This window comes from Ciconia boyciana, chromosome 5, assembly GCF_034638445.1.
Source record: "Ciconia boyciana chromosome 5, ASM3463844v1, whole genome shotgun sequence".
Lineage (NCBI taxonomy): Eukaryota > Metazoa > Chordata > Aves > Ciconiiformes > Ciconiidae > Ciconia > Ciconia boyciana.
Genome location: NC_132938.1, coordinates 45142797 through 45150904, shown reverse-complemented (window position 1 = coordinate 45150904; position 8108 = coordinate 45142797).

Below are 8108 nucleotides of genomic sequence, written 5' to 3'. Positions count from 1 at the left end.
TTGTGCCCCCCGAGCCCGCCCCGGGGTGCCGCGCTCTCCCTTGGCGAGGCTCGGTCACGTTGACTCGGCAGCCCGGGGCTGAATTTAAATGGGTCTAGTCAGTGCAGGCCCAGGGCTGGTGTCCCTGCGAGGCAGGTGGCTCCGGTGGCATCGCAGGGAGTAAGTAGGTGAGAGTAAACAGCAGCAGTTGCCTAGCAAAAATGTGCGGGGATAAAGGCAGCGCAGCGTTGCTTTCAGCTTGCTGTGCAGAATATTTTCCCATTGCCAACGATTTGTCTTGCAGGGACTTCTTGAGGAAGGGACAGTCTATGCACTTAATTATCTCCAGTGGCTCCCTTCTCCATGAACGTGTCTGGTTGCCCCTTCTGGCCATGGACAGTTTTAGCATGCACAAGGCACATAACAAGTCATCAAAGGTATTTCTGGCCCAGTTGTATATTTTGTGAAGAAACACATTTTCTTTAAAACCTGCCCACTGCTAATTTCATTTTATAATCCCTTGTTCTTGAGAGAGACTATAGCCACTCATGGTGTCCACACTATTCACTTTATGGATCTCTGTCTTATTACTCCTTGACACCCTTTTGTATGCCAAATACTCCTTGACCACTTTAGTTATTCTTTGGTAATCTTTGTTAGTTTATCTGACCTTTTTCAGCTATATCCTTTCTGAAATGGGAATGATCAGAATGACACAGTGTTCAAGTGTGTGCACAGTATGAGTTTACAAAGCAGCATATTTAATATCTGTTGTGTGCTCCGTTTGTCTGCTAATGTTTCTTAGCCTTCTGTTTGCTTTATGAGACCATCCCTGAGCCTTGAGCTGATGTTAGTGAGGACACTGAAGAGGATCAAAGCTGTAACAGGGGCTTGAAAGACAAGAGAGTATCATCTCCAGGTTGGAATTGTTCTTCATGTACTATTTAAGAGAAGCCACAGCTGTCACCCTGAACAGCTCAGGCTGCCACCCTGAACAGCTGGCGTGGCTCTGCCTCTCTTGAAAGAGTGCAGAAGTGCCAAAGTGGAAAAGCTGCTTTTGAGGCATGGGCTTCTTCAGGCTGTCCCCATTTTTTCGTCTCTCTGTCACTTCTCTTGGGTATCTTTTTGTAGAAAAATATCCAACTGAAACCTCCCACCCAAAGCATTTACATTCGTAACTTGCATTCATTTGTTCTTGTTTTATGTAGATACACGTATTTAACGACCTGGGCAACTGCCTTAAATGGAAAACAAGCCTTAAACTTGCTGGTTTCAGATTAAGATTAAGTCCAGCTCCTGTGATAAGGGCCTGCTCAGTTACACTTTCTCAGCCCAAATGTTCTTTTTTCCTCTTCCTTATTGTGCTTCCTCTTTGTTCCTTCCTCACAAGAACACAAATCCTACTGATCAGCAGTCAGAGGACAAAGTTTTTCTCTGACAGTGAAGTGAGGCCATAATTCACTGGTTGCCGTTCAAGTAATCGGCGTTACTTTTGTAAGGTGTTCTGCCTTGCCAAGTAGTTAGCTTGGCGTGTGTGGTCTATATCTTCCCAGATCTAATAAACATCAAAGATAAGGGTGGTTCAATAGATCAATCTGAAACTTGATTGTGCAATTTTTACTAGCATGCCTTGTGACTGCCAGAACTTCCCATTTCTTTGTATGACTATACCACTTACCTGCGTAGTGCCCTTGTCTGAGCTTTTGCTCAGCTTGAAAAGCATGAAGTCTTTACCTTTTTTTTGTTTTGCAAGGAGCAACAATGTCTGTGTTCTGGTTAACACGTCTGTTCTGGAATAACCAGAAATGCTAGTGTGCAGTGTATTGTACCTAGTCACACAGCCAAAAAGCTAGTAACAGTGCCAGTTAATGACAATGGCTAGAATATTTTTTTTTTACTATAAATACATTTATATTGATTAAAAATACTTTGTAACAGTTTATTTTTTAAAGAATTAAAATAGCATTAAACTTTCTGAAGAAACAACCCGAAAACAAAAAAAAAAGTCTTTTACAAAGAATAGTCACATATCGTGTTGCTTAGCTGCTATTGCTTTCATTTATGACCAAATAAAATGCTGAACTGCGCATTTATTTCTCTTGTTTCCCCACATTTTGTCTGCTTGCTCACATGCATGCTTAGGAACGCACCCATAGTTTTGTCCTTTAATCTGGGGGGTTTGGATTCTGAATTTGGCAAGGATGATATTTGAGGGGAAACAGTAGGGGGGAAAGAGATATAATTTAAAAAAATCAAGTGATTTAGAACAGTTGTTCATAGATTTAGGAACCAAGAAGCCTAAAATCAGGGATTTGATTCATCACTTGGATACCCAAGTTCAAGCAACTACATTTTTTATTAGCATAAGAGTTTCAGTTGTGGAAGTACTCCTCCTCCTGTTGCCAGTCTCCATAAATACTATAGGCTAGCTATAATCTTGGTTTTAGCCTGTTTCTTCAGAAATCCAATATAGTCAGGTGAGAAACACATACTTCGTCTACATTGTATCAGCAGCATGCTATTTAAGAAGCGGACACAATTGCTGCTAAGTAGTTGCCATTTCTCTGTGCTTGTTCAGAGATAATTTTCTAACAATCTCTGTTTGTTCAGAGATTTAGAAATTTGGTCTAATGTATAATCCATTACTGCAAACGGCTGTATACTTACAAAACACCTCTATTCAATGGCTTGCATACATATATGCAGTGTGAATGATACATGCAATTAGACAAGTGTTTGAGATAAAATCAAATAAATAAATTCTCCTAAGTATAATTTTAGAATCCTAAAGTCCCAGAAAGTTTACATTTATCAGCACTCAGTTGAATATGTGTAATTTTATATATGATTGTAAGTATTGTTTCTACTGAATGGAAAATGAAGTGTTCTCAACGGGTTACTGAAGAGCACAGTTGGGGAAAAATTACAAGTTTAAATATGTGAAGTGCATAAATATTTGCTGTACGCAACACCAGATAATATTTTTAGAAATATGTGACTGCCAGTTTCAACTGGTTTACCTAAAATATGTACATAATCTTTATAGTAGTAGTCTACTCTTAGTAGATCACCCAATCTGTGTTTTGGTTTTGATATATTGTTTTAATTACTAGATTCACAGGTAATTTTTATAGCGAAGGGTTTTAATGATGTAAGTAAGGTTTTAATGAAGTAAGATTCTCTTCTGCTTGATTCCTGTTCCATCTTCTGGCAAATTTTGCAGACATTGTCATTTTAGTGCACATGACTTGAAAGTCTGCTCCTGAGGGCTGATCCTGTGCTGGGGAGTCTAAAACAGATTAAGATATGGCCTGTTCTTAAATTACTTCCTCTGCAACTCCATCAGTAACCATGAAGGTATCCGATAAGGGTATGGTAAAAAGATGTGGTATGGCCCAACAATGCCACGCTCTGATGTCCTTATTTGCTGGCTGCCCTTAAGGAAAGCTAACATAGATTAGATACCCAGGATTAAATCCTACACTTAGGCATAAACTTTTCCATATCAGTAATAATTACAATATTTGGGGACTAACTTTCACAATTGTATCCTCACAAAGAGGCCTAATATCTACTTTTCTTCCTCTCAGTTTTATTTAAAATTTGGCATGAATGGAAACAGGATTGGGCTCACAACCTTTTTCACATTCAACTATAAGGTGTAATTATTATTACTGTTTCTTATTCATATTGCAGGTGCAATTAGTACTTAAACTGTATTCAGCTCTATGTAAAGAATACAGCCTCTGCTGTGAGAATATGGGGTTGTGACAGATCCCAGCATGACTAAAAATACAAATGGGAAGTGAAAAGGTAAAAATAACACTAAAGATAATTTTATTTGCATGAATTGGTTGTAATAGTTCTGATAGTCATACGGCAGTAAGCGCAGTCTATATTCTAGCCTGAAATTACAGACACTTCACAGGTACTTGTTTTATTTCAAGCTTCTGTAAATTTTAAAAATCCTATGGAGATTAAAAACCAGTTCACTGCTGAATACATTTAAAATAAAGGAACCTTTCTCTCCATGTATAATTTCAGGTTTTCACATCATACAAGTGTAAGCTTTTTGTGGTGAACAGCATGGGGCTGTTTATACATGGTAATCATGTAATCAAAAACTGCCACTTGCTATGAAGCTTTGGCTTTATAAATAAAATGTCCATTAAAAATTCTGTGGCCTTTAAATGCAAGCTATTGAAAAGAGAAGAGCATAACAACCGGTATTCATAAAAACTCTTTCAGTCTTTCACCAATTATTATACAAATTTGAATGCTGGAGGCTTAGTGTGGCCATTGGTTAATTCAGCTAATCTAGTAGTACAAATCATTTAGCAAAATGTCCTATGTGTCCATAACAAAGTCCAGAGATAGGACCGATGAAAACAGGTAGATAAAAGTTTATACATCTGTAAAGAGAGAATTTGGACTGCTTAATGTAGATGAGGTAAAGGACGTAATGTAACAGTGAATGGAAAAATTGTAAACAACAGAATGGGCACTCTTGCTTACTTTTTTAATTCTACTGAATTTCCAGCTATATTCAAAAGCAAATAAATTGAGGTTAAAGAAGGGATACAACTCTTGATTTCATATTTATTTTTAGAAATAGACACTAGAAGTATAAATCAAACTTCAAAACAGAGTTTCACAATGTATCTTATTTACTTTGCACTGAGTGCAAGAGTTTGAGAGTTTTAAATGGTTTAGGGCTTAAGCAAATGCCTAATTTGCAGAGTGAAAAGTTTTCCCTCTGCAGAGTAATTTTTAACTAGGGATTTAATAACTTTCTTCTGATTTTTCAAAATCACTTTTCTGTTTATATTGTATTATAAAGCCATCACAATATGACCAGCATTTACTTAAACTATATAAAGGGAAATGCAGAGCTGTTTCTGAAAATATTTGGGTTTAGATTATATGCCATCTAGGGTGATTTTCATTGAAAAAGAGGAATATTTGAGATAATTTCCCTCAAGAAAACTACTGATAAAATTAAAATAAAGACAGAGGATGAAATTTCAAGGAAAAATTAGCTTTTTTTCCCTCCACAGTTCTTTTTCCATTTTCTAAGTATTTTGTCTGAAAATCGTAAAATGAACATGTCAAGAACTAGCTTGCATAAAAAACTTTTTAGGCCGCATGGTTAAATGTTAGCATTCTGACAAGGTAGTCTTTTGAATATTTTAGATTCTGAGGATACCTATTTTTTCCCCAATATATTTGTCCAGATCACAATGTTCTCCTTTTGCATAAAAAAATTGGCAAGAGACTTTCCCTGATGCCAGTAAAAACTGTACTCCAGGATCATCATAATAAACTACTCATTGTATGAGCATCTGCTTGTACCAGAATTATCGGAATAAACCTTTTCATACTTTTATCTTAGACTTAAATTTCCCCTTCATTTTTTTTTGTTTAATAGGAGTCCAATTTTACTCGACATTCTGCATAGTTAAGTGTACTGATCCTGAGCTCTTTTCTTAATCTTTACAATGAGTTTGCAATACCTTCTAGTCTTTCTTACACAAAAAAAAAGATTATTCCAAATAAGGATTTACTAAATTTATTGAATAGCAGCATGATATGCTTTTCACTTTCTATGAACAACCTGTCAGTGCAAAATTATATGCAGTAACTCACCTATGTGGTTGTTATGACTCCCTGAATATAACCTTTTAATATTTTAATGTCTTTGATTTTGTTGCCTTTGTATGTGTAAACTATATCCCACTTGCTCTTTCCCAGTCTACAGCATTTTTCATTTTCACTGAATGCCCCTTCAAGTGCTGTAGACTCTGCAAATACTGTTCCTCCAATGTTATTTATATGCATATGAAACAATATATATTCAGATTGATTCTTTCAGCATACTGTGTCACTTTTCACAGTGTGCTCCCAATTACTGTTCTTAGGTAAGCTCACTATATGCATGACTACATGCAAATTGGTGAGTTTACCTATCTTTTTGCTATAGGCCAATCATAGATACCAAGAATTATTGATATTCATAGCATTTCTCTGTGTAGGTGCGCATCCAGTAAGCACTAGATGGCAGTATATCAATTGGTTAAATGTAATGTTAATTAATTAGCTATACCTGTTTTCTTCTCAGAAAGCTGTGTAATAGTTGATTGAATTGGTTAGGACTATCTTATAACATGCTGTTAGAGTGGAGAATAATTACGATGGAGGAGAAGTACACTGACTTTGATGGACTTGCACTGATAGGTATAGTACTATACTGTACAGTTATTAACTAGGAAGAAAAATACTTTTGCTTCATTTTTCAAGAAAATAATGTTTTGAGAAGTTAAACAAGTATGACTGAACTTATGAATAATCTACACTCTTTTAAAGCAAAATGATCAGGAAAAAAACACCAATGACCGGCTACCCTAACAGTCCTGCTTATCCACATGATATATCATTTGCTAAAGACTGGATCTTGTAAATCCTTTTTTGTGTGTGTGTGTGTGTGTAGGCTGTACACAAAAACCGTACAGAACTTACTTCAGTAAGGTATCACTCTGTGTTGAAGGGTGGACCTCCATCATCAGCTTTGCTGCAGCTGATTGGGATGGTCCAGCTTTCCCCAAGAAATCCCTGCTGCGGGTTTCTGCTGCTACCTTTGCATCCTGTCTAAGTCATCGCATGGCTACAAGGTGAAATCTAATAATTTCTGATGGGTTTTCTGCTGGTTCAGTGAATGGAACCCACAGTATAGAGACCCAACGGCCTTATCCAGTGCGCAGGAAGCAACACAAGTCTGAAAGCAGGAGCTGGTCCACCTCTTCCACAGTCATCTCAAGGATACACCATACATGAAATCCAAACCTTTGCAGCACTGGGCCTCAGTTCTGCTCATCAAGATCTCTACTTTGCATCTTAGTAATGTGCAGTACTAATATGAATCAGAGCCATGACCTACACTTGCTTCCATTCACAATGCTTGCTTGAACTAGGACTTCCTTTTTCTGTGGCACTAAAATGAACTTGTGATCTACGGGAACACTGCACTGTTCAGCACTGACCACAAGGATCTGACTTCTCCATTGAGCAGAACTCAGAAGCTTCATACTATTTGCTTTTTATTTGGCCCTTCTTTTGCAAGACTAGAATTGGAGTATTTAAAGCCTGTTTACTAGACCGTGTGCCATATCAAGTCTTTTTGGAAATTACACCATGTCTGGTGTTGAACACTGAAAAGCCAGTTCTTAGTTACTAATTTTCATCATCATATAAGGTCCAGGAACTTTACAGAATAAATCTTACAGTTCACCTGTTTTCATTAACTATGTATCACTCTTAGTGCTCCAGCAATTGCTTACACAGAAGAATAGTGCTAGAAAAGACTAAATATTTTTATCCATGCTCAATTGTATTTAACTGATTTTGGTCACAGTACAATTTATTTTTGATAGCAGCTGCTTTGCTATTCCTTATTTCACATTCCCAATTTACACGTCTTATTTTTTCTCTCTCTGCCTACTCTCCAGTACATATTCCTCTGCAATCTGGTCCCTTTCTCAGTCTGCTGCGTGCACTTTCTTGCTTTTCCTTTTCACATTACTTTTCAATGTAATTCTTCTCAACTACATTCATGTCCTTAGCTCAATGATTCTGTGAAACTTTAAATATTCCATTCTTCGGGGGGGGGGGGGGGGAGAGTCTCTTACGCTAGAGTAAGGCCTTTTAAGATTAGTTAATGCTGGATTAATGCTGATATTAGTGCTTAGACAAAATAATGCAGTAATAGCTAATGTCTGTGTTGATTTCAAGTCCTGTCATGAATGCCACATAGGTCCTTGTGGATCTATTTAGATGCAGGGGCCTTGGTTGTATAAAAGTCTGTTGCTGGACAGTAATGTTACTGGGGGTGACCCAGTAACAGGAGCTGCACAGGAGAAATGCACAGGAGAAATGCACAGGAGAAAAAAAAAGGATGTGTGCCATGAATGATTTTGGATAAAAACATACTTATTTTTATATAAATTTTATACATAAATTACCCACAATTAAACTCAGTAAGATACAAATATAATGGATAACTGCTAACGAAGTGAGGAAGGATCTTGCTTTTCTGTTTGAAGCAATAGCAACACAGAGAGGTACTTAAGTCTTCA